The sequence below is a fragment of the Nomascus leucogenys genome, chromosome X (assembly GCF_006542625.1).
Source record: "Nomascus leucogenys isolate Asia chromosome X, Asia_NLE_v1, whole genome shotgun sequence".
NCBI lineage: Eukaryota > Metazoa > Chordata > Mammalia > Primates > Hylobatidae > Nomascus > Nomascus leucogenys.
In genome coordinates this window covers 92,903,651-92,931,349 of record NC_044406.1, presented here as the reverse complement: position 1 = coordinate 92,931,349, position 27,699 = coordinate 92,903,651, and the positions used below count along the sequence as shown (strand labels likewise).

General features: G+C 38.7%; 1 protein-coding gene across 2 annotated transcripts in view; it reads right to left on the bottom strand.

The window, feature by feature from the left end:
• PWWP3B (PWWP domain containing 3B) overlaps window positions 1-19,906 on the bottom strand; it is a 35,011-nt gene extending 15,105 nt beyond the window's left edge. Inside the window, exons 1-3 of one of the 2 annotated variants that reach the window (XM_003262145.4) lie at window positions 19,786-19,906; window positions 17,069-17,196; window positions 10,908-11,042 (exon numbers count right to left, since the gene is read on the bottom strand). The gene's annotated coding sequence lies outside the window, so the exon portion shown is untranslated. The remainder of the gene's footprint in view (window positions 1-10,907; window positions 11,043-17,068; window positions 17,197-19,785) is intronic. The other variant, XM_003262144.4, reaches the window with a different exon arrangement.
• Window positions 19,907-27,699: the final 7,793 nt, after the last annotated feature.

The following is a 27,699-nucleotide window of genomic DNA, read 5'->3' as shown; positions in this document are numbered from 1 at the left end:
TTAACTTCTACTTCTGAATTGCTTTAAAGCATAGGGGGCACCTACAGCACGTGACTTTTGATGCAGTTATGTAACTTTTTAAAAATACATGTCTTCATTAATTATCTCTTTCATTGAGAGTTAGTTAGCACAGGACATATGTCAAGAAACCAGATGACATCAGCATTGTACAGTACATGAAATTCATCCCCATTGGCAGAGTCTCTAACCACACTGAAGTTCCCACATGCCACTAAACCATATGAGTGGAAAGAGGGGAAGGAAGAAAGGAAGGAAATAGGGAGGAAGAAAGAAGTAGAAAACAAAATGCTACAATCTGGAGATAATGATCTAGTTAAGAATATGTACCCAGTTAAAAGCAGAAGCTGAGTAACATGATAGGGAAACAGATTTGTCATAGAATAAATAAATGTCATTATTTTAGTGCATAAGGTCCATATAATGAGCATAAACAGTCCAGTTAGAACACTCCCAAAGACAATGAGGAGGCCACAGACATTGGTAAAGCAAGGAATCTTAGGCATTTCATAGATATTCAAAATATTCAATGACCCCCAAGGCAGAAGCACAGACAAGTAACAACTGAATCTCACTGTAAAAAAAGAGTTCAATCTTATTAATGTCAACTGGCTGAATATCAGCCCACCTGAAGAGGAAGAACATCAGGAAAACCTTAGTAATAATGAGCATCCGAAGTATAGAAAAAGGTAAGCCAGATTTAGTGATTCACTGCCAGGGTCAAAGAGACTCCATAATCCCTGGTAAAATGTATATGAATAAAAAGAAAAATTACCAACTAGTGACTTAGAGGGACAAAGGGATAAACCTGCCACATTGGAGATTTTATACTTCCTAGGCAATGTGTAGATATTCCCAGGCAAAACTTACACATGCCAATAAATAAAACTATTAGGAGTCAAGACACAGGATGATGGAATGGGAAACATTTTTAAAAGGAATAAAATGGAAACAAGTTTGACGAGGACCTCACAACCCCATCATTACAGTGCATAGATAAACAAACCTCTACTGCACTCTGCATGTTCCAGTAGACAGAGTAAACTTCAGAGTTCTTCCTGGCATAAACAAGCAAGAAGGAAGACCCATCTGGGGTTTGCCCTGGGGAATTTAAAGAAAAAAGGAGTCCTCCCTTAACCCCACCATTCTCTAAGACATCCATAGAAAAAGAACCAGGACAGGACAAAAATTATTCTTGCCACTGAGAGATGAAGCCAACTGGACTTCCTGGGTCGAGTGGGGACTTGGAGAACTTTTCTGTCTAGCTAGAGGATTGTAAATGCACCAATCAACGCTTTGTGTCTAGCTAGAGGATTGTAAATGCACCAATCAGCACTCTGTAAAAATGCACCAATCAGCACTCTGTGTCTAGCTAAAGGATTGTAAATGCACCAATCCACAGTCTGTAAAATGAACCAATCAGCACTCTGTAAAATGGACCAATCAGCAGGACGTGGATGGGGACAAATAAGGGAATAAAAGCTGGCCACACCAGCCAGCAGTGGCAACCCGCTTGGGTCCCCTTCCACGCTGTGGAAGCTTTGTTCTTTCACTCTTCACAATAAATCTTGCTTCTGCTGACTCTTTGGGCCCGTGCCACCTTTAAGAGCTGTAACACTCACCACGAAGGTCCGCGACTTCATTCTTGAAGTCAGCGATACCAGGAACCCACAGGAAGGAACCAACTCTGGACACATCTTGGTGACCACAAAGGGACTATCACCTATCACTAAGCAGTGAGTACCATTGGACCCCTTTCTCTTGCTATTCTGTCCTATTTTTCCTTAGAATTTGGGGGCTAAATACTGGGCACCTGTCGGCTAATTAAAAGCGACTAGCGTGGCTGCCGGACTAAAGACACGGGTGTCAGGCTTTTTGGGAAAGGGCTCTCTAACAACCCCTGATGCTTCGGAGTTGGGAGTGTTGGTTTGCCTGGAACAAGCTTCTGCTTTTCCTGTACTTCTGGGCTGAGCCGAAGGTCAACAGAGAGGAAAGCCATTCAGCTCCAGGGTCCTGACAACAAGTTGGTTGACCCTGAGGCTATGAGCAGAACTCTCAAAGTCACGTCGTCCAAGCGAGACTCACCCATCTATCCTATCTATACTGACCCTTGCCTCCTGAGTCCTAACGCCTGTCAGACAAATTTCCTCTCACCTCTCTTCTCCGAGGCTAGTCCCACTTCTAAAAACCACTCCCTATCTCTGGTGCTTTTCTAGTTTCTCCTATAAGAATAATTTCTAGTATAAACCTCAGGACTCTGTTCCCTTCTTTAGGCACCTGGGCTCACCAATCAGAAAGACATAATTTTTGCCCAAAGCCCCTTGGTGGGGGACTATCTGGAATTTTAGGATCCATCCTCAGACTAGCAGGCCTAACAAAAGCTATTCCTGAAGCTAGGATATGGGGAGCCTCAGAAATGATATCCTTCCTATTCATATGATGAGAAGTGAGGACAAAAGGTGTTACTCTTCCAACCCTGGAGATCCCTCCCCTCCCTCAGGGCATGGCCCTCCACTTCACTTTTGGGGCATACCATCTTTATAAGACAGGGGTAAGTTCCCAATACTAACAGGAGAGCACACAGGACTCTCACAGGTTTTCGACAATGCGTCGGTAAGGGCCACTATATCCGATTTTTCTTGGTCCTCTTTGTGTTCTACGAGGACAGGCAAGGGTGCAGGTTTTTGAGAATGTGTCAGTAAGGGCCACTAAATCCGACCTTCCTTGGTCCTTCTTGTGGTCTAGGAGGAAAACTAGTATTTCTTCTGCTGCATTGGTGAGCACAACTACTCTGATCAGCAGGTTCCAGGGACTGTTGCAGGTTCTTGGGCAAGAAGGGGATCTGCTGCTGTGTCATTGAGCCCAACTATTCCAATCAGCAGGGTCCAGGTACCGTTGCAGGTTCTTGGGCTGTGGGGGGAACAAACAAACCAGAACCACGGGCATTCTGTCTTTCAGATGGGAAACACTCAGGTATCAACAGGTTCACCCTTGAAATGTATCCTAAGCCATTGGGACCAATTTGACCTGCAAACCCTGAAAAAGAAGTAGCTCATTTTTTTCTGCACTATGGCCTGTCCCCAATATTCTCTGATGGGGAAAAATGGCCACCTGAGGGAAGTATAAATTACAATACTATCCTGCAGCTTGACCTTTTCTGTAACAGGGAGGGCAAATGGAGTGAAATACCTTATGCCCAAGCTTTCTTTTCATTGAAGGAGAATCCACAACTATGCAAAGCATGCAATTTACATCCCACAGGAGAACCTCTCAGCTTACCTCCATATCCTAGTCTTTCTACAGCTCCCCTTCCTATTAATGATAAGCCTCCTCTAATCTCCCCCACCCAGAAGGAAACAAGCAAAGAAATCTCCAAGGGACCACAAAAACCCCTGGGCTATCGGTTATGTCCCCTTCAAGCAGTAGGGGGAGGGGAATTTGGCCCAACCTGGGTACATGTCCCCTTCTCCCTCTCTGATTTAAAGCAGATCAAGGCAGACCTGGGGAAGTTTTCAGACAATCCTGATAGGTATATAGATATCCTACACAGTCTAGAGCAAACCTTTGATCTCACTTGGAGAGATGTCATGTTATTGTTAGATCAAACCCTGGCCTTTAATGAAAACAATACAGTCTTAGCTGCAGCCCGAGAGTCTGAAGATACCTGGTATCTTAGTCAAGTAAATAATAGAATGACAGCTGAAGAAAGGGACAAATTCCCTACTGGTCAGCAAGCCATCCCCAGTAATTGATCCCTACTAGGACCTCAACTCAGATCATGGGGACTGGAATCGTAAACATCTGTTGACCTGTGTTCTAGAAGGACTAAGGAGAATTAGGAAAAAGCCCATGAATTACTCAATGATGTCCACCATAACTCAGGGAAAGGAAGAAAATCCTTCTGCCTTTCTCCAGTGGCTATGGGAGGCCTTAAGAAAATATACTCCCCAGTCACCCAACTCCCTCTAGGGTCAACTGATCCTAAAAGATAATTTTATTACCCAATCAGCCACAGGTATCAGGAGAAAGCTCCAAAAGCGAGCCCTGGACCCTGAACAAAATCTGGAGGCATTATTAAACCTGGCAACCTTGGTGTTCTATAATAGGGACCAAGAGGAACAGGCCGAAAAGGAAAAGCAAGATCAGAGAAAGGCTGCAGCCTTAGTCATGGCCCTCAGACAAACAAACCTTGGTGGTTCAGAGAGGACAGAAAATGGAGCAGGCCAATCACCCGGTAGGGCTTGTTACCAGTGAGGTTTGCAAAGACACCTTAAAAAAGATTGTCCAACAAGAAACAAGCTGCCCCCTCGTCCATGTCCACTATGCCAAGGCAATCACTGGAAGGCACACTGCCCCAAAGGACAAAGGTTCTCTGGGCCAGAAGCCCCAAACAGATGATCCAACAACAGGACTGAGGGTGACCAGGGCAAGCGCCAGCTCATGTCATCACCCTAACTGAGCCCCAGACATGTTTAACCACTGAGGGCCAGGAAATTGACTTCCTCCTGGACACTGGCGTGTCTTTCTCAGTGTTATCTCCTGTCCCGGATAGCTGTCCTCAAGATCCATTACCATCCGAGGAATCCTGGGACAGCCTGTAACCAGGTATTTCTCCCACCTCCTCATTTGTAACTGGGAGACTTTGCTCTTTTCATATGCCTTTCTTATGCCAGAAAGTCCCACACCCTTATTAGGGAGGGACATATTAGCCAAAGCTGGAGCTATTATCTACATGAATATGGGGAACAAGTTACCCATTTGTTGTCCCCTATTTGAGGAGGGAATCAAACTTGAAGTCTGGGCATTGGAAGGACAATTCGGAAGGGCAAAAAATGCCCACAAAGTCCAAATCAGGCTAAAAGACCCCACCACTTTTCCTTATCAAAAGCAATATCCCTTAAGGCCTGAAGCTCATAAAGTATTACAGGATATTGTTAGACATTTAAAAGCTCAAGGCTTAGTAAGAAAATGCAGTAGTCCCTGCAACACCCCAATTCTAGGAGTACGAAAACCTACCTGAAGGATGTCACAGAGAAAAGGGAACGGAGTTGTTTCAAACAGGAGATCTATTGTTTGTCAAATCCCTCCCCTCTACCTCCCCATCTACGGATTCTTTGTGGGAAGGACCATACTCAGTAATCCTCTCTACCCTCACTGCAGTTTAGGTGGTAGGAGTGGAATCTTGGATTCACCACACCCAAGTTAAACTTTGGACATCCCCTGAGGAACCTGCGGGACCGTCAGCTCAGTAGTCCCAGGATCTGCCAGACCAGCCTTGATACACCTGCAAACCATTGGAGGACTTGTGTCTCCTATTTCAGAAGGAAACATTCCAGACTAAAAAGGCTCCTCCTGCTGATCCTGAAGAAACACCCCTTCCTCCTTAAAAAAGATAAGTGAAAACCTACATAAGCTTTATCTTTGACACCGCTCCTTGCCCCTTTAATGGAATCCTTTTACTAACAAACAGTCCAGGTTTTGTAATGGCAAACATACTCCCTGCATGACCATTCACCCCTGGACCCCCTGCAGCAGCACCCCCACCACTAATGAATGGCTTCTCATCCCCTCTTTCAATCACCCTCTCGAATGGTTCCTAGTAGATACAAAACGGTTTTTTCTCCGATGGGAAAATAGAACACAGGGAGCCACTCAGTTTGCTCCCAACACCCCTTTCCAGCCACTCACCAGAGCTACCTTGGCAAGTACTCTATGAGTATGGGAAAATGAAAACAGACTCACACACCTTTTTAACATACACAACCAGTTCTGTCTACCCAGCCAAGACATATTCTTCTTATGTGAAACATCAAACTATATCTGCCTCCCCACTAACTGGACAGGCACCGGCACTTTAGTCTTCCTAAGTCCCAACATTAACACTGCCCCAGGAAATCAGACCCTATCAGTGCCCCTCAAAGCTCAAGTCCATCAGCGCAGAGCCATACAACTAATACCCCTACTTACAGGGTTAGGAATGACTACTGCTACAGGAACTGGAATAGCCAGTTTATCTACTTAATTATCCTACTACCACACACTCTCAAAGGATTTCTCAGATAGTTTGCAAGAAATAACGAAATCTATCCTTACACTACAATCCCAAATAGACTCTTTGGCAGCAGTGACTCTCCAAAACTGCCAAGGCCTAGACCTCCTCACTGCTGAGAAAGGAGGACTCTACACCTTCTTAGGGGAAGAGTGTTGTTTTTACACTAACCAGTAAGGGATAGTACGAGATTCTGCCTGGTGTTTACAGGAAAAGGCTTCTAAAATCAGACAACACCTTTCAAACTCTTATACCAACCTCTGGAGTTGGGCGACATGGCTTCTCCCCTTTCTAGGTCCCGCGACAGCCATCTTGCTATTACTCGTCTTTGGGCCCTGTATTTTTAACCTCCTTGTCAAATTTGTTTCTTCTAGGATCAAGGCCATCAAGCTACAGATGGTCTCACAAATGGAACCCCAAATGAGCTCAACTAGCAACTTCTACTGAGGACCCATGGACCGACCCACTGGCCCTTTGACTGGCCTAAAGAGTTCCCCTCTGGAGGACACTACAACTGCAGGGCCCCTTCTTCACCCCTATCCTGCAGGAAGTAGCTAGAGTGGTCATTGCCCAATTCCCAACAGCAGTTCGGTGTCTTGTTTAGAGGGGGGATTGAGAGGTGAAGCCAGCTGGACTTCCTGGGTCGAGTGGGGACTTGGATAACTTTTCTGCCTAGCTAGAGGATTGTAAATGCACCAATCAATGCTCTGTGTCTAGCTAGAGGATTCCAAATGCACCAATCAGCACTCTATAAAAACACACCAATCAGCCCCCTGTGTCTAGCTAAAGGATTGTAAACGCACCAATCAGCACTCTGTAAAACAGACCAATCAGCACTCTGTAAAATGGACCAATCAGCAGGATGTGGGCGGGGACAAATAAGGGAATAAAAGCTGGCCACCCCAGCCAGCAGTGGCAACCCACTCGGGTCCCCTTCCACGCTGTGGAAGCTTTATTCTTTCATTCTTCACGATAAATCTTGCTGCTGCTCACTCTTTGGGTCCATGCCACCTTTAAGAGCTGTAACACTCACCGCGAAGGTCCACTGCTTCATTCTTGAAGTCAGCGAGACCAAGAACCCATCAGAAGGAACCAACTCTGGACACACCACCACTCTAAATAAAGGTACTTATCAGTTCTTTAGTAAGGAGATATGAGACACTGTGGAAGATCCAATATCTAAACCTCAGTGTCCCTCAGGCAAGTATTATGGCAAAGTTGTTACGTATTCCAAATTCACAAACAGATATAGAGACATGGGTTTAGGACCTAGTTCTGACTTTACTAGCAGACTGGAGGGACAACTAGTGCTACCAGATATCAAAATATATTACAAGGTTAGAATAATTTTTTAAAGTTCAGTGACAATTTAAGTGTGAAGCAAGAGGTCGATATGGACATAGAAAAGAAGGGGACAAGAAAAAAGGTTTCAAATAAACCATAGATCTGAATTATTATCTGGATACAGGTTAGAAATCAGTGAACTTTCAATCATCTAACAAAAATTCTTAGGTCACTGGTCTGTGTTTGTCTGGTTTAACCAGAAAAGTAGTGGTTTTAGAGGCCTCTATTGCCTTAGGGCTACTAAACAGTTTTCTTCTTCTGTGGCTTGTTCATGCCTCCCTGAAAACTCACAAGGAAGCTTGAGTAAGTAATTTCAAATAGGCAGTACTAGAGGGTATACATTTAAAGGAAAGGCAAAGAAAAAAGAGAATAAGCAAACGGATTTCTTCTCTCAAAGGAGTAGGAAGATGGACAACGGAAATGAAGAAGACAAAAGATGAATAAATACTGGGCACAAGACAAATAAACATATTGTGGTTGGGGCGGAAATATTTAAAAATCTAAGAAAAGAAGAGTAGTTCTATAATGCCCAGTTTGTAGCCCTTATTATGGTTATTACATCTAAGGAATAAATGTATGTGTGTATGAGAGGGTGGTGAGAGATGTCCAGGGAAAGCTGGGGAATATGTTGGGGACACTATGCCTATTAATGAATATTTTTGTACTTTGGAGTCTCTCAAGGCTTATTCTAGGGGAATCCTTTTTCGACTCCTCTAAGCTCACAGTGCTGCCCTGTATACCCAAGGCAGCCAGACACAGATACTGGGGGTCTGCGTCCCCTGGACTAATCCAGACAACAACGACCTTGTTAAGAGAAAAAGCTTAGAAGTCAGAGATTCATAATGGCTGCCATGGCCACTCATTGTAAAGGATTGTTTTTAAGGATTTCTTGAGAGTCAGGCAGATGGCTTGGGCATCCAAGTCTTCCATAATTAGACATCATTATGACTGTTTGCATACTGTTCCTACAGGAATTTAGCATATATAATTCTTTCCCAACATTAGAATCTGTGGCTTTTAATTTAAAATGTCATGGCTACTGAGCGAGAGTGAAATCAGTTGTATCCCATATTCTCAACTTAGAATGTTTTTACCATGAAATGCTTTGTGAAATGGGAAAAGCCTTACCCACTGTCACATAGATAGTAGTGGGTCTGGCGCTAAGATCCAGCTGTCTTAATTCTTACTCCAACTGCTTGTCTGGCAGGGCCCTTACCCCGCTTGGCACTTTTGTGGTTCCACTGATTTTCAGAGGCTCACCTGGCATCACATGCAGATTTCCCATGTCAAGTGCATCTCTGATAAAGGCAGAGAATCAAATCAACGAAATGGAAAAGGCGTAAATAAATTTCCCTGCCTAAACTTTAACAGGCATGTCATTCCAAAACACAGGAATGAGGCGAAATCTCATCTGTGATGTAGATGCCATCTATTTTCACTTCATGTTCTTATAATTTGAAATGCTCTCTTTGTCAGTTATGTTATTTGGCTCATGCTAAAATAATATCATTCAGGAAAATTACAAGGTGAAGAAAGGAGAGAAGGGAAAGGACAATTGACTTGTGTCTACTATGGGACAGACTATGTAGCAGCATTTTTTATGATTTCTGTTTCAGTCCTCACATCAGTTCTTGGGTGGGGCTTTTCTTTTAGACATATACAAGTTTTTGAGTGGAATTTGAATCACACTCTACATGCTGTCACATAGTCTGATAATAAAATACGTTTCATTGTTTTGTTTGCTCACTTCATAAAAATAGTTGTCTGGAGAAAATTTAGGCTCTCTTGCAAGCGCCATCTTGTGACGAGAAACAGAACTGTTACTACAACATCCTTGTGGGAGAACGGTGGGAACTGCATCCTGCCAGCAAGCAGCTTTCTCAGGCTTCTAGAATATACCATGCTCAAATTTAGTTTTGTTATGCATTACGTAAAAAATGGAATCCGAATCTCTTCACCTCCAATGGTCGGATTGTAGAAAAATAATTGCATGGTTACTGAAAATTGAAAATATGAGAAAGATATATAAAAAAGTATAATTCTGGAAAGATATTATTTCCTGTATATCTTTCCATATTTTTTCTTTACATAAACATATGAATGCATATGATTTCAAATCAGCTTTTTGTCCTGCTTAAGCTCATGGTTTAAACATTTTTGCATACTAATAAGTGTTTTCAATGTGATTTTTTAGTGAATCACTTCAAATGCAATTTTCCCCCAACTTTGCAACATTTTACCTCAATCTTTTTTCTGATTTTGTTTTTTAAAAAAAGGCTAAATATGTATTAAGAATTTTTCAAAAATAGTGATAGTAAAGCCTGCCCTATCTCTTCAACTGCACAAATAATTCCATTAACAGGCTGGTTTATATTTTTTCTGATTTGGTTACACATGTATTAATGTAGTCTTTTATGTTTAAATGACATAATATGGTGCTTACCATTCTGCAGTTTGCTCTTTTTACTTCTCAGACACCTTTTTAAGTCACTACAAGTTCATACTTTCATTTGTCAGCTATATAACATGCCATTGTGTGGATGCACCATAGTACATAATACTTTTAAAACTGTTCATAGAAATAAACCAAATCCTATCCGTTTCTCACTCTTAAACTTAGATGATATAGAAAAGTGGTTCTTGCTGACCATGGCTGTACCTGTGGACTGAAAGGACAGGCTGCAGGGAGGACACATGCAAGTCTGTAGTTCACACAGCAACCAGGCTACCCACTTGATCAGGTCCAGGAAAAATTCCACTATTGGCAAAAGACAAGGGAGTATGGGAGTGTGTCTGTGGTGTCTATGTGTGTTTATGTATTTGAAACAAAATGGGTATACTGTTTTGGTTTTATTTTGCTCTTCTTATTATGAAAACGAGCACGAATAAAAACAATTCTAAAAATGCTGAAACTAGTGAAAAATAGATTTAAAAAAAACTTCCATAATCTGAACACTCAGAGATGAACACTCAGAGATGCTGACTGTTAACTTGGGAGTCTAGTTCCCTTCCTAAGGAAAATGAATATACATCTTTACAAGTGTTATCACTCGACGGCATATCTGAATCCCTTTCCATGTTCATGTGCATTTATATTTGTGTCCCTATATGTCATTCTCTTTGTGTGTTTACATTTTTCTATAATTTTTTGTGTAGAATAATGTGTTTAAGTCAAAATATAATAAAATCTGTAACAAAGATAGAAATATGTAGTGCCACGTAAAAAATTAAAACGAACAGCACGTCTCACCGAAGTCTTAATTTAGAAACTGTAATTTGATCGCCCATTCCCACATGGAGGACTTTAAAAATATCGGGCGAAACAAAAATTCCAGAGGATTAATTCCGTTCCAGTAACAGCAGTTCAAACAAAACCATTCCATTCCCACTTCTCTCAGGCAACAATCTCTATTTCTTTTCTTTTCTTTTTTTTTTACTTTAACACCAAGGCCCGAAGAAATTCCCAGAAAATAACTGGCTTTAAGACAGCCATTACCTTGAAGCTTCTTGTCAGCTGCAGCCTCTTGAAATGCTGCCCCTCCCCCAATACTGGCCGGGTTCAGCTCCCTTCCGAGCGGCTCCGACGAGGCTCCGCCCCCTCCCAGTGATGGGACTAGCAGGGGACCTTTCCCTCAAAGGGAAGAGAATCACCAAGTTAAACTGCAATTCCCTTAAAGCGAAAAGATTATCATTTTTAAAGCAGTTGAAAGCGGAATGGCAACATGTGTCTGTTTAATTTACATTCAAACTACAAGAGTGGGTGATTTTCTGGGAAAAACAAAAGGTAGAAATGCCTTTATCATATAATAAAGACTCAGTAAAGAACATCTTTTACATATTTTTCTTGCCTACTTTGGCAACTTATTTCTAAAAACGATTTCAAGATCCGACTGGTCAAGCTCTATTAAAAAGCCCCTCTACATCCTTATTTGTACTGCAATGAATTAATACATTATTTTGTGGATAAACAATTCCCCGAAATTTTAATTCTTCTGGCCCTGGCACATGATGTATATCTCTCTTTTTATTCAGGTCTTCTCATTCATCTTTCAGAAAGTTTCATCGTTTTTTCAACTAAAGTCATTTCTAAACATAAAACATCAACCAAAATCCTTAAAGAGATATGTACGTATCTGAATATCCTGAAATTGGAAACAAAAAAATTCTTATTGGCAAAAACACAATAAACCAAATTTGAAAATATAAGAACAAACTTGACAAAACTGTTTTCAATGCAAAAATATCGCTAAAGTAGCTCTTACATATTAATAAGAAATAAATGGCAGAGTAAAAATGGGCAAAAGACATAAATAGACAATTCACAATGTTCTGAGAGAATAATTTTTCCCCACTCCTAATATTTACTTCCTTGAGGGCAAGCTCATACGGTGCCACCACAGGAATCTCTGTCCTTTCCTGTACAGCTACAAACCTCTAGGCTATTCGGGTAGGTTTGCTTAAATTTGGAGTTCTGTTATCACACCTGTAATCCCAGCACTTCGGAAGGCCGAGGTGGGCAGATCATTTGAGGCCAGCAATTCGAGACCAGCCTGGCCAACATGATGAAACCCCATCTCTACTAAAAATACAAAAATTATCCAGGCGTGTTGATGGGTGCCTGTAATCCCAGCTAATCAGAGGGCTGAGGTGGGAGAGTGACTTAAACCCGGGAGGCTGAGGTTGCAGTGAGCCGAGATCACGCCACTGCACTCTAGCCTGGGCAACAGAATAAGACTCCATCTCAAAAAAATAAAATAAAATAATAGTTAATAAATAAGCCCATTTGATTCTCACAATAATCAATACCCTGCAACTTCGTCTTCCTCTTGTACTGTTATAATGTTGACATTTTGGCTTCCATCTGCAACTCCATTTGTTTTATATCTATCTATCCAGTTTGTTCAGTGGAGAAAGGGAGGTGTTATATATTGGGACTCCTCAAAACCCAAATATTCAAAATAAAGATTAAAACTAATACATAAAAGATATTCACCTTCCCTAATAATCAAAGAGATGCAAATATAAAACAGCAATAAGATGGCATTTTTCTACCTAAATTGACTGACAAACAAGCAAATAAACGATACAACTAATAGAGATCCAGGAAACAAGGAAATGGGCACTCTTGCTAATGCCATGGTCACAAAGCTAGGAAGAGGGTGAGACAAAATCGGAGCCAAAGTCTGACTCCAAAACAGGAGGTATGCCCTCTCTCCACCAGTATTCGTTCCCTCCTGGGCTTGGAATCTTGTCTCTTTGGTAGAACCAAAGATGATGTCGCTCACTTTCAAACTGTGAGGAAATTGGTGAATATAACCCCAGCGTGGCCAGGCGCGGTGGCTCACACCTGTAATCCCAGCCCTTTGGGAGGCCGAGGTGGGTGGATCACGAGGTCAGGAGATCGAGACCACGATGAAACCCCGTCTCTACTAAAAATACAAATAATTAGCAGGGCGCGGTGGCGGGCGCCTGTAGTCCCAGCTGAGGCAGGAGAATGGCGTGAACCCGGGAGGCGGAGCTTGCAGTGAGCCGAGATCGCGCCAGTGCACTCCAGCCTGGGCGACAGAGCGAGACTCCGTCTCAAAAAAAAAAAAAATAACCCCAGCGTGAGTGTTGCTTAGTCTCATGTCTCTGATGGTGAACATATTGGTGAACTACAGCCATCTTCAGCAACTACCATACTTACTATCCTTGACCTCTTTCTATCTCTTACATCCATCTACATTCCCACACAAATCAAAAAGTATTTTCATGCACTATGCTTTTTTTCTTTTCTTTCTTTTTTTTTTTGAGACAGAGTCTTGCTCTGACTCTTAGGCTGTAGTGCAGTGGCATGATCTCAGCTCACTCTGCCTCCTGAGTTCAAGTGAGTCTCCTGCCTCAGCCTCCTGAGTAGCTGGGATTACAGGCACGTGCCACCACACCCAGCTAATTTTTGTACTTTTAGTAGAGATGGGGTTTCACCATGTTGGCCAGGCTGGTCTCAAACTCCTGACTTCAGGTGATCTGTCTGCCTCGGCCTCCCAAAATGCTACAATTACAAGGTGTGAGCCACCACTCCCGGCCTGCACTATGCTTTTGCACTGACCGTATCTGCATGATAGCATTCACTTGGCCTTAGATCAGTTATGAGAAGTCTCTTTTGTGTTATAGGGGCCTGGCAGCAACTTCCCTTTCAGATATGGTGATTCCTGGACAGGGGCTGAAAATCATTTGCTATACAGAGAATAGCCATTTTCATTCTACCCTCATTAACAATTGGCAATTCCTTGCTCCTGTGCTTTGCGGTTTGCAGCTGCCAATTCAGTATGGGAAAGTTGCATTTTTATCCTCTTTTGCTGAGCTTTTTTATTCACAAAATATTCACGAAATTAAGATTTAAATTTAGGTTTTTATTGCCTTTAACGTTCAGGTGTTATTTCTCAGGAAGCATTAGAACCTACACATTGCTAATGGATAATGATTCTGAGGTTTAGGTCTCTTAAGATAATGTTATAAAAATCATAAAACTAGGTAAAGTTGGTGAGGCCCTCACAACCCCATTTGTTATCACAGTGAGTGGGTAAACACATCTCCTGCCACATTCTCACTATTCAGGTTAGAGACACAGAGCTGCATTTGACACATCTCTTCCTGTAATGATCAAATGGAAAAAAAGAAAACTGCCTGCGTTGGGGACTCTAAAGAAAGAAGCCATCATTCTTCCAGAGACTCATAACAGAAGGGTCAGCCTGGGTCAAAATTTTCCTGGTAAGCAAATTTAAAATGACACAGAGTTCTTTGGTGAGATATGGATTTCTGTTGGCAGGACCCAACGTTTAGCTTGTAAGAGTTTATCACCAAGGCATTATGACATGGTCATGTTTCTGAATTTTTCAGACAGATAGCCAAAAAATCAGACAGTGTGGGTTTGAAACCTTTATTCGCTCAGCAGAGAGAAAACTTTCCAATCCTTGACAACAATGCTAGGTTGTCATCTCCCATATCCTAGATAGCATAGTCAGCAAGGATGCATGGGTCACCTGTATCTCTATATTAACCTAGATTGTCCAAATATTAAATATTAAGCCATTAATATATTTAAAAATACTATAATAAAAAGAGTTTTAGCTACCTAGTTGTCTCGAAAAGCCGTTTTTTGTTTGTTTTTGTTTTTTAAGAAGCCTCATTCTTTTGCTCTGGGGATAGTAAACGGTTCTGGTCTGTTGTAGCCTCTTTTATCCCCCTGAACCTTCACAAAGTAGCTTGAATAAAGTATTTTCAATGGGGATAATTGGATTGCATTAAAACACGGCAAAGAAGAAAAGAGATCAGATAAAAAATTTACTTTCCTAAGTAGGACGAAGGTAGACGATGAGAATATAGACAAGATACAAGACAGAAGAACGAATAATGGGTATCAGATAGGTGGGGTTAGATGTGTGGAATATATTTGGGTGGGTACAAAAAAACAGAAGTATTGTAACACAAACCCAATATCCCATCGTTATTTTCTCTGTTGTGTAATAAAAAGGGAATTGTGTGGGAGGAGCTTTGGCAGTATCAGGGACATTGTTTTTGTTCTTGGATAATTTGGCCTTTTGCAACCCTCTGAGTTATTGTAAGTGAATGCTGGGTTCTAATCTTTTCTAAGCTGCCACTACTGCCCTGTCTATCCAAGGCAACCAAAGGACAGCTCACGGACACAATGAGGCTCAGCATCAACAATCTCACTGAGAGCACAACGTTATGAGACACGGATTTGTGATGGTTGCTGGGAAAGAATTAAGTTTGTTAAACCACTACAAAATATTATTTAAGAGAATATAGTCATGTCGTGCATAGTGACATTTCAGTCAATGACAAACTGCATATATGACGATGTTCCTGTAAGATTATAATAAAGCTGCAAAATTCCTGTTGCCTAGTGATGTGGGTCACAGCCATTGTAACACTGAAGCACAATTCATGACTCACCTGTTTGTGGTGATGCTGGTGTAAACAACCTACTACACTGATAGTGGCATAAAAGTATAGCACATACAATTATGTGACATACCTAATACTTGATAATGATAATAAATGACTGTTATTGGTTTATGTACTTACTATACTTTTTTATCTTATTTTAGTATATTCCTTCTACTTAGAAAAAAAATGTTAACTGTAAAATAGCCACAGAGCAGGTCTTTCAGGGGGTAATCCAGAAAAGGGCATTGTTATTCTAGGAGACAACAGCACCATGAGTGTTACTGCCCCTGAAGACCTTCCAGTGGGACGAGATGTGTAAATGGAGGACAGTGATATTGATGATCTTGACCCTGCGTAGGCCTAGGCTAATATGTGTGTTGGTGTTTAACAGAAAAAGGTTTGAAAAGAAAAAAAAATAAAAAAATTTTAAAAATAGAAAAAAGCTTATAGAACAAGGATATAAAGAAAGAAATTATTATTTTTTTTACTGCTGTACAATGTGTTAGTGCTTTAAGGTATTATTAAAAAAGTGTTAAAAGATTTAAAAATTTAAACATTTATAAAGTAAAATGTTACCATAAGCTAAGGTTAATTTATCATTAAAAAAGAATTTTTTTTTTATAAATTGAGTGTAGCCTAAGTGTTCAAGTCTACAGTAGTGTACATAATGTTGTAGGCCTTCACTTTCACTCACCACTCACTCACTGACTCACCCAAAGTAACTTCCAGTCCTGCAAGCTCCATTCATGGTAATTCCCCTGGACAGGTATACCATTTTTTGTCTTTTATGTCATATTTTTACCGTAACTTTTCTATATTTAGATATGTTTGGATATACAAATACTATTATAATGATAATAAATGACTGTTATTGCTTTATGTACTTACTATACTTTTTAATCTTATTTTAGTATATTCCTTCTACTTAGAAAAAAAAAATGTTAACCGTAAAATAGCCACAGAGCAGGTCTTTCAGGCGGTATTCCAGAAAAGGGCATTGTTATTCTAGCAGACAGCAGCACCATGTTGTAGGCAGTTGTGTTGCAACTGCCTACAGTATTCAGTATTCACCACTGTAGGCAGTTGCAACACAACTGCCTATAGTATTCAGTACAGTAACATGGTATACAGGTTTGTGGTATAGGAGCAATAGGCTATACCATATAGCCTAAGTGTGTAGTAGGTTATACCATCTAAGTTCGTGCAAGTACACTCTATAATGTTCTCAGATAAAATCGCCTATTGAAGCATTTCTCAGAATATGTCCCCGTCGTTAAGCCATGCATGACTGTACAGGTGATTCAAGAAGGTCGTAAGACCTTAAGCAGGTTCTAAGAAACCTTTATAACTATGTTATCTAGTTTATGGTATGACAACCTAGTATAGTTGTCAAGGACTACAGAGTCAGGCCTCAGGGAGACACCTGAATAGCCTCTTGCATGATTTCTTCATAGTGGTATAATATATAAGATTCTTTCCAAAAACTAGAAGTTATGACTTTTAATTACAAACATGATAGCTGTAGAACAGGAAACAAAATGAAGTATACCCCAAATTCTCAACCTAACATGATCCTTACATGAAATGTGGCTTTTAATTTAAAATGCTATGATGGCTGTAGAGCAGGAAGCAAAATACATTGTTCTCCAAGTTCTCAACATGTTTATACCATGAAATGTTTTGTGAAATGGGAAGAGTCTTACCCACTGTCACATGGATCCTGGTGGGTCTGGTCCTGTGGTCCAGCTGTCTTGATTCTCACTCCAGTTGCTTGTCCAGCAGGGTCTTTACCTGGCTCGGCACTTCTGTGGTTAAACTGTCTTTCTGGGGCTCGGCTGGCAGGGAATCAAACCAACGAAATGGAAAAGGTGTAAATAAATTTCCCTACCTAAACTCTAACAGGCATGTCATTCCAAAACACAGGAATGAGGCGAAATCTCATCTGCGATGTAGATGCATCTATTTTCCTTGATGTTATTATAATATGAAATGCTGTCTGGGTCAGTTATGTTATTTCGTTCATGCTAAAATCATATCCTTCAGGAAAATTATGAGGTGGAGAAAAGAGAGAAGGGAAAGAACAATTGACTTGTTTCTACTATGGGCCAGACTCTATGTAGCAGCATTTTTTATGATTTCTGTGTGAGTCTTCATGTCAGTTATTGGTGGGGATTTTTCTTCTAGATATTTATAATATTTTGAAGGGAATTTCAATCACACTCTACATACTGTCTCATAGTCGGCTAATACAAAACACATTTCATTGCTTTGTCCACTTCATAAAAATATTTGCCTGGACAAAGCTTAGGAAACCTGGCAAGCACCATCTTGTGACCAGAACCAGAACTGCAGAGACTCAGGCTTCCAGAATTTTTCATTCTCAGTTTAAGAGTTCTGTGGATGTGTTATACAAAAATGGGATCATAATGTTCTCGTTTTAATATTTTCCATCATAATATCTCTCATGCATATTGTATATGTCTTTTTACATCTTTTGGATTTCCAAAGAAGAAAGGAAATCTCCACAACAATGGTCAAAATGTAATTGTTTGCTCTGTATATTTCTAGATTTTTTTCTGTAGAGACTTATCAATGTGGAAGCTTTGTGAAACTAGACCCTTTATTCCTCCAGTAATATATTTGAACATTTTTCCATATCAATAATTATTTTGCATATCATCTTTTTGTGAATTGCTTTACAAAATTTTTTCCACATTTCTAAAATTTTATGTTTTTCTCATGATGAAAATTATTCAGGCTTGCTCTTTTCAAAACGAAATTTTTAAAATGGGGAAATGTAATACATAGAAGGTTAAAATATTCTGTCTATTAATTGGAGATATGTGTGGAGATACAAGAACACTTATATCTCCAATTAATAAAGTGGCATGTATTATTTCCAGATTTCTCCAATTAATAAAGTAGCATGTGTATTTCCAGATTTTTATTGCATACACTGTACTAATGCATGCACATTCTTTTCGGCAAACAAATAGGATTACATGATACAGGCCATTCTTCAATTTGCTTATTTTTAGAAACTACCTTGGACATTTACTCTAATCATTGCATTTAGAGTTAGCCCATTCCTTTTACAGCTGCGTAGTATTCAACATTATAGATATACTATCCTATATGACTATGTCATAATATGTTTAAAACATTTTATGAATTATTCCTCAGGAGTATAAAGATAAATATGTTCTGCTTGAACCAGAGTCTGGACTATAGCCTCAATAGTTGAATTGCAAGAAAAGCACACGCAATCAGGTAATGAGCCTTCTCAGACCCACAGAAAAATCCTACTGCAGCTAAAGACAATGGAATGTGTGTGTGGCTATTTGCTCAAGTGTCTGTAACAAAAGTGATTATTCCCTTTTCAGCTCCATTATCGTTTCCAAAAGAATCTAAAAGTACATAAAAATCTCAGGATGAAAATACACATCATCAGTACTCAAACCCTGAGTTGTTCACGGCATACATTTGATGTCTAATCCTTTTGATTTTTTTCCTCATCACATACTTGTTTGAATATACTATTTGAAATTACATTTATTTAGCCACATATCTGAACACATTTCCCTGTTTATATATGAGTTTACGCTATTTTGGGGAAAGTAGCTTTTCCCCATGATTTTAAGTTCTCATCTCAGTTTCTATGTAGAAACTGCATGCTAAGTGAAATGTGGAAGAAAGAAGTGGAAAATTTCCTCCTTTTTCTCCTGACGTCCTTTTTTTTATCAGGCATCCTTTATTACTAAGTATATTGTTTGTTGTGTTTTATTATACTAATGCATGTCTGTTATTGTTATGGTCTTTTAGATTTTTTCTATTGCAGTACAAATAGGAATGTACGATTCTCTTGAGAGATACGTAGAAGTACAAAGATCATATTTTGCACATTATTTAAAAAGCTGTTATATTAAGTCATTGTGTATCCCTAGACAAATAACCAAACTACTAATTCTCAGAGATACTCGAATTTGCACAGTTATGCATTACTTTAAATTACTAACATACTCCTCCAAAACAGTAAGATTTGTTAGAAACACAATCAACACATTCACAGTAATATAAAAAACCAACATCCCCAACTAACAACTTAATTTTTCATTTAAGACTATTATAACCTTTTTCAAAATAAGGAAGATTAACCTCTCAAGTTTTGTTTCATCATTTATCTCAGCCACCACTGCCTTTTGATGGAAACATAAAATGCTCTATTAAAAAGTTGGCTTTTGCTATCTCCTTAAGAATATTTTTCCGCAGGTGTAATGTTGACTACCACCTCCCCGACTGTGGACTTTTAAAATAATCTGAAGGAACACAAAACACAGATATTAATTCCCTCACAGAAACAACGACTCTCACAAAACGACACTCCTTTCCCGTTATTCCTAAGCAGCACTCTTTTCTTTTCTCACCTTTATTCCAAATCTTCGAGAACTCTCTGAAAATAACTAGCATTTACGACAGCCATTACCTCCAAGCTTCTCCACGGAAGCCTCCGAAGCCTGTGTGTAACGCAGCTCCTCCCCGAAGACTGGCTGGGCTCAGCTTTCTTCCAAGCTCCTAGAGGATGCTCCGCCCCCTCTCCGTGATGGGGAAAGCACGAGGTTCTTCCTTCACTTAGGAGAAAAATGACCAACTTAAACCGAAATACAGTTAAAGAGAAGAAGTGTTCCTCTTAAAGTACTTTAAAGTGTAATGGTAACCTGTGTCTGTTCAATTTCCATTCAACCCCCTAGGATAGGTGTTTTAATGGAAAAAAAAAAAGAAGCAACAGCAAATCTCTTTTTCATGTAATAAAGATGTGGTTAAAACGTTGCTTACATATATTTTTTCTGATCCTCTTTTGTATTTTATTTCTGGTAAATTTAAGACCTACTGGCCAAACTTCACAAAAAAACATACGCTAAGTATTTTGATTTGGATTACAGTGAATTAATACTTTATTTTAGGTAGAATTAATTCTTTACAATTTTGAATCTGAACCTGGGACATAATATATCTCTCCTTTTATTCAACTTTCTTATACTTCTTTCCTTAGGTCATTTCCAAAGAAAAATCCTCGGAAAATCTGATTATACTGAAATTGAAAAAAAATGTATTAAGCATAAAATCATCATAGGCCAAATTAAAAAATCAGCCGCAAACTTAGGAGTGGTTTTCAAGTGCTTTTGTTTGTCCATATGATTGGATAAACAAAAAGATACCCAAGCTAGTTCTTTCATTTCAATAAGAAAGAAATGAACAACAAAGTAGAGAAAGGGGCAAAGAACACAATCAGAGAATTCCCAACGTCCTTCCCTATTCCTGATATTTACTTCACTGTGAAGAAAGCTCAAAGCAGTGTAATTTGAAGGCTCTCTGCATCTTCTAGACTAGAGAAATATGCTTCTAGGCTGATGGATAGTTTTCCTTAAGTCTGGAGTTCTGTTAGTCTCATTTCACTCTCACAAGCAAAAGTCCTGCAATTTGTCTTCCCCTCTTAATAAAGCCGACAATTTTGGTTTCATCTGCTATTCAATTTATTTTTACCACATTTTCTTCATTATTTTTAAGATATGACAATTGTAAACTTTTTGTACCCACGAAATTACCTCAAAATGTATAATAATGCAAAAATGGATAGAAATACATTATTGGGCAAGTAAGAAAAATTTGATTAGCTCTTATAGAAGTAAAAGGAACTGGTGGTCAGTGCCTCCTCCTGAGGCTCTTTTACCTACAAAGTACTTTGATCTCTTCCAGATTAATGTCTGTTTATTTTGGTCTTGAAATGTGATTTTTTTTGTACAATTGACAAAAATTATATATATTCAAGATGGGTAATGTGATGATTTGATATATGTGTACACTGTGAAATGATTACCACAATCAAGCCAAGTAACATATCCAACACCTCACATAGTTACCATTTCGTGTGAGATGAGAACGCTTTAGATGTACTTTCTTAGCAAATTTCAAATATACATTACATATTATTAACTACAGTCACCTTTTCATGTACCTTTTGACCATTTGTACGTTTTCTTTGGAAAAAATAACTACCCAGTGTCCTTTACTCATTTTTAAAATCAGGTTACTTGCTAGTTTTTTCTTGACATTGAATTTTATAAGTTTTTTATTGTGGGTATTAATTTTATAAGTTTCTAATTGTGGATATTGACTCCTTATTGGATGCATGGTTTGCAAATACTTTCTCCCATTCCATGGGTTACCTTTTCATTCTGTTGATTATTTTCTTTGTTGTGCAGAAACTTTAGTTTGATGTAGTCCCACTTGTTTATTCATATGATTTCTAATAGCAAGTTATCTCAAGAGCTCTGATATAATTTCAAAGCTCAAAGCTTCTCAATATTGCAACTCTATAAAAACCGCTTCTGTTCATGAAAAACTCTGCAAAATTGTGGGACAAATTCTGCTAATGTGTAACAAGGACATAAGACTAAGAATAATAGTTTATTGAAATATAACAACATCAAGAACAGAGAACTGATAAACTGTGTTCTATAAAGTCACAAGACCTTGAGAAACATTGCTATTCAGAATGAAAAGACTCTACTCTAAAGGGTTGCTTTTTCATTATTGTTGACATTAGTTTTATTTTCTTTGGTATAAAAAGCTGCTCTAAAAAACCAGTGGTTGTAGAACATAAACATACCAAAGTATAAAATGTTGAAAATACCAAATATTGGTAAGGATAAGGAGCAATTGGAAGGTTCATACACGTTTTACACAAATGTAAATTGGAGCTCACATTTTGGGAACTGTTTTGGCAATATTTGCCTAAAGCTGAGCATTATAGAGGTTAAGAGAGAACCATTTAGTGCTTTAAGTAGGAGAGTGGAATATCTAAATTGGTAATAGACAAATGGTCTCCATTATGGGTACCCAGATGATCCAGTGGGACATAGAAAGTAAATGTTTAAAATTTAATTTCTTTCATTTTGATTTATAAGATTCTACTTATAAATATGTTAAATGCACTTAATAAATACTATAATGTGTTACATATTTTATAAAAATATCGAACAATTGGGAGGTGTCAAATTTTTTTTACAGTGGTGATAAAAATATATGTGGACATCTCTGCTTTATGGCACTCACACCCCACATAGCCTTCCCACTTGTCCTTTCCCAAACCATTTGCATGGTTTGGGATTATTTTCTCATAAAAAGACTAATTAAGCTGAACTTGCTAAATTTCCTGTATACTGTTTTCACTGCTCAGGTAAGCTAACATTACTCTCATTAAATGTTTAAGGTAATCATGAGAGACTGAATTATAGTAAGCCATGTCTTTGCAAAATGACTGGTTCTCTCAAACTTCAGGTAAAGCCACAAAATATGTGGGTATACAGTTATTCTATTTGGACTATGTAAGTGTTTTCACTGTAATATTATAAAGCCAAAATTCTTGGTTTTAAGTTCAAGGGTACAAGTGCAGGATGTGCAGGTTTGTTACATAGGTAAACGTGTGCCATGGTGGTTTGGTGCACCTCTCAACCTATCACTTAGGTATTAAGCCCGGCTTGCATAAAACCAAAATTCTAATACCAAGAGTGATTGTATTTTTCTTTAATGTCAACCTAAATTTAATTTCTTAGTTCTGTAATTGACTTTGAGACCTTGAAAATAATGAGTAAATTTTTTTGGATATCTGGACAATTCCTAAGAAAATCAGAATTCATAAACACAAAGCATCAAACGTACCAAATTCCAGTTAACAATTTTTATTTAGATTCTTACTTATATATAAAAGTATTCTTATAAAGATCAAAATAAAACAGTAAAATCAATATTGTATGTGTATCATCTACTAATATGTTGAGAGGTTAATTGTATTTTAAAGCTCATATTTACACCTTTCTATGATATGTGTTTATGTGTGTATATTTGGGTCTGTGTTTAAATATACACATATAATGGTACATTAATTTAAATAAGAGTAGTTTAGGAACAATAGAGAGGATTAAATAACTAAAATGAATAATGATTTTAGAACGTGTAATCTGACCTCAAAATGAGATTATATAAACTTATTATTATTATTTTATTTATTTATTGAGACAGCGTTTCCCTCTGTTGCCCAGGCTGGAGTGCAATGGCGCTTTCTCAGTGCACTGCAACCTCCACTTCCCTGGCTCAAGTCCTCAGCCTCCTGAGTAGCTGAGATTACAGGCATGCACCATCATGCCCGGCGTTTTGTATTTTCAGTAGAGACGGGTTTTCGCCATGTTGACCAGGCTGGTCTCTAACTCCTGACCTCTAGTGATTCACCTGCCTTGGCCTCCCAAAGTGCTGGGATTACAGATGTGAGCTACCGCGCCCAGCATAAACTTATTATTTACATTTCATATATTCTATCATGAAAGCAAAAGATTTAATATGCCTCACCTTCATGTACCTTTTCAATCCACACGAGGTTATTCATATCCTTTTGTGCTACCTCTTGTGCTCACAGACTCTTCATTTCAGAAAGAGCTAAATTTTTATTTATTGTTGTGCTTCTTTCTGTTATGTTTATTTTAAATATTGCATTGTCACTATAATTAATGAGATATCCATGGATAAAACTGTTTCTTCCTCTTAGGTGTCTATTTTCTAATTTCAATTAAGCAGCTGATTTCCTCTAGTAGCCTCGTTAGTTATTTTCTTCCCCCAAATTTTATCTTTAATTAATTAATTATCAATTTATTTTTTGTAGAGACGGGGTCTCACTATGTCAGCCAGGTTGGTCTCAGACTCCTGGCCTCAGGCAATCCTCCCTCCTCAGCCTCCCAAAGTGCTGGGATTAGAGGCACAAGCCACCACGCCTGGCCTAACCCTAAATTGTCTTTAACCCCAAATTGTCCCATTGTCTTATACACCCAAATCATCTTTGGCAGTTTTCAGACGGCTAGAAAATAATACAAAAGGCATACTCCCTCACCTAATAAAAGAAGGGATGAAAATATACTTAGGCATATTTGGCATGCTATTTTAAAAGTAGATTTAGTGTTAGAAGAACTACTATCTCTTTTTAGACAAACATTTTGGAAAAACTGCCAAATCAAAAAAAAATTAGCCTCTCTTGATTAATTTTGTATAGGTAAAGGGCTATTGATATAAATGTTTTACTGACTATATCTTTTTCAGACAGATATAAGCATGCTCTTATTCATGAGTACATGCTGACACAATAACATTTTACAAATTGATGTACATTACAAGATTTCATTCCTAGGTTCTTATTCCTTGCTTTTTAGTGATAATTGTGGTCCACACTTTATAGGAAGTTTTATAAAGTAGATTTGCCAATCACAGTCCATAAAACATAGACCGACTGACTTACACTTACTTATGGTAATTGTTACCTAAGTTCTTAAGAAAAGGTCATGATTAGGTCCGTATATGTATTATACCCAACAGGGAGATCCATGCTCCTCTATCTGATATATTCAATCACTCTACTAAATCAACCCAAACCTGTCAGTCTTGCATCTTTCACTGTGACAGTCACAAAGGCATGTGTCACAAATTACATATCAAAGATTGGGTATTATGAAAGACAGGTCTAAGAAAGTTAGCCTTAGAGCCACAGTGAAATGCACTGTACAAAGGACCCAAGATTCAAAATTTCCCAGACTATGTCAGCCCAGAAGCAGGGGACTTCAGGAGGTAGATCACGATTCCAAAACAAATGGAACAGGAATCTGTTACATGAAACTAACGGAGGGCTGAATGAAAGGAGGGGAAAGTCTAATTATGATTATTTTCATGGGGATGTTTTAGATACTGTGTTAATAGGTATTCTCTATTCTGATGGTCTTATGCCATAGTGTTTTTTTTTCTTTCTCCCTCTCCTTTTCCTTCTCTTTCTCCTTCTCCTCCTCTTCCTTTTATATTTTAACTCTCCACATCACAGCATACCAGAAATATCTCAGTCTTTAAGGTAAATTTCTTGATCTTTATTCTCTAACTTTGGAGAAAGTAAGTTCATAAAATTGGTAAAGAGCATTTCTGGAGTAATTGGGACTTTTTAAAATAGAGCTTGGGATTTTTTCACAATCTTCAGAGAAACAGTTATCAGGGCTTGGTAGTTTCTCACCATGAAAGGGTTGGCAACAATATAACAAGGAGGTATGTTCAGTAACACATAATGCTCTTATGTAAATATATCAAGATATGTAAACAAAATACTCTAAAAGCCCAGGTGAATTGACAAATTAATTTGTTAACCATTAAGATTTATTTACTTGGTTATTTAATTTGGAAATTGCTCCAAGATGTTAGAAACTGAGTTAAATGATTAATATAAATAAGTACAAACCTTGCTGATAATCATGTTTCTAACAACAGTGTATAAAGAAAGCCTATGTCTAAGTTTCACTATGTTAAAAAATTATAACAAACAATCAAACAGTATGTTAAAATGTGAATGATTATTGCCTTTTGGAAGAGGAGACCAGAAAAAGAGACAGCCAAAAGGAAAAAAAATATATTGCCAAGCTAAGAAATGGGCAAACTATATATTCTACATATTTATTTTCAGATTGAAAGAAAATCACTGGCAATAACTTGCTTTTTGGTGTTCTGCTTCCTATCTGTATTGACTTGATTTCAGGCCTTCTTGTTAGATGTCCCTATTCTACACTGTTGGTGGAGGATGAAAACTTTTAATCTCAAGCAGATTAATTCTGAACATTTGCTGCTTAAATACAAATGTTTTTTGTTTGTTCGTTTTCTGACTGATAGCATGTACCGAAGGTGCTTTTTATTTTCTGACTGATGGTCAGCATGAACTGTACTGCCACAAGCTTCCTTTGTAACAACAGGAAAGGACATTATGTCTTTTAAGACTTTATGAAAGGACACTTTCTTCATTATTATGAAAACCTACTTGTTTATGTAAGCATTCTTAATTTCCAAATTTTTAATCATTCAATTTCAAAGCCCTTTCCCACCTGGCATGCCCTCTTTTAAATGTTTCTGTTGTTTTGCTGGTTCCCTTGCTGGTAAACTAACAAAATTTGACATATGGTAGAAACAAATTTGTCCAAAGCAAATTTATATCAGGTGATATACAAAGTGTATAACAATTCCGAAGGCATATACTTTCACCTATCTAACACAGGCTATGAACAAACAGTAAGAATGCCAGCCGGCTGCGGTGGCTCACGCCTGTAATCCCAGCACTTTGGGAGGCTGAGGCGGGTGGATCACGAGGTCAGGAGTTAAAGAACAGCCTGGCCAATATGGCGAAACGTCATCTCTACTAAAAATACAAAAATTAGCCAGGCGTGGTGGCGTGCACCTGTAGTCCCAGCTACTCAGGAGGCTGAGGCAGAAGAATCGCTTGAACCCCGCAGCGGGAGCTTGCAGTGAGCCGAGATTGCACCACTGCACTCCAGCCTGAGCGACAGAGCGAGACTCCGTCTCAAAAAAAAAATACAATGCCTACTGGCTGAATGTCTTGCCACCTTAAGCACAAGAGCGAGAAAAGAATGTACTGGAGTTGAGCTTATGGATACTGAGAAAGGCAAACTAGTCAATCACTGCCAGGGCCAAAGGAGCCTGAGAAATCTCTGGGCAAATGTGTGGGAACAGGGTGGAGAGGGAAAAAGTGCTTCCAGTGAAGAGAGATGAGCTCCCACAAAGAATCTGCTGACACATGACCCACAGGAATAAAAGTTTGAGTTTGCCATATTTGGGAATTTTTGTGTTTCTGAGTCAATATGTAAAAGCTGCACATTGCCAATGGCTAATAATAATATGAGTTAGACTGCTTAGGTTAATATTATACTAAGATTTTAGAACAAAGTGCTAAGGTTTCTGAAGACCTGACAACTACCTCATCACAGTGTACACATAATTACAAAAAACAAACAATCCTAGCTCTTGCCACACTCTGAGATCACGTGTTAGAGAGACAGAGCTTCAGTGAGACACAACTCTTCTTGGGATTGACAAGCAAAGAGCAGGACCTTCTGCGATCAATCTTGCTGATTCTAAAGCAAGAAAGAGCCATCTTATTCTCTAGGGGATCCATAAAAGAAGGGCCATCCTGGACCAGAATTATTCCTGTATCTATTCTGCATGAAGGTCATTATCATTTTCTAGTGAGGATATTTGGAGACTGTTCACAAGGTGAGCTGTTTAGCTTTAATAAATTGTCAGGGATGCACATACCCAGATGGTTACGTTTTTGATTTCTCAATATTACAGGCAGTCTGATAGATATGAATTTATTTCCCAGCTCTACCACTTGTCATGTCATCTTAAGTAAGTTTCTTAATTTCTGTGTACCTCAGTTTCCTCATCTATGAAATGTGAGTAATTTTAATATCTAA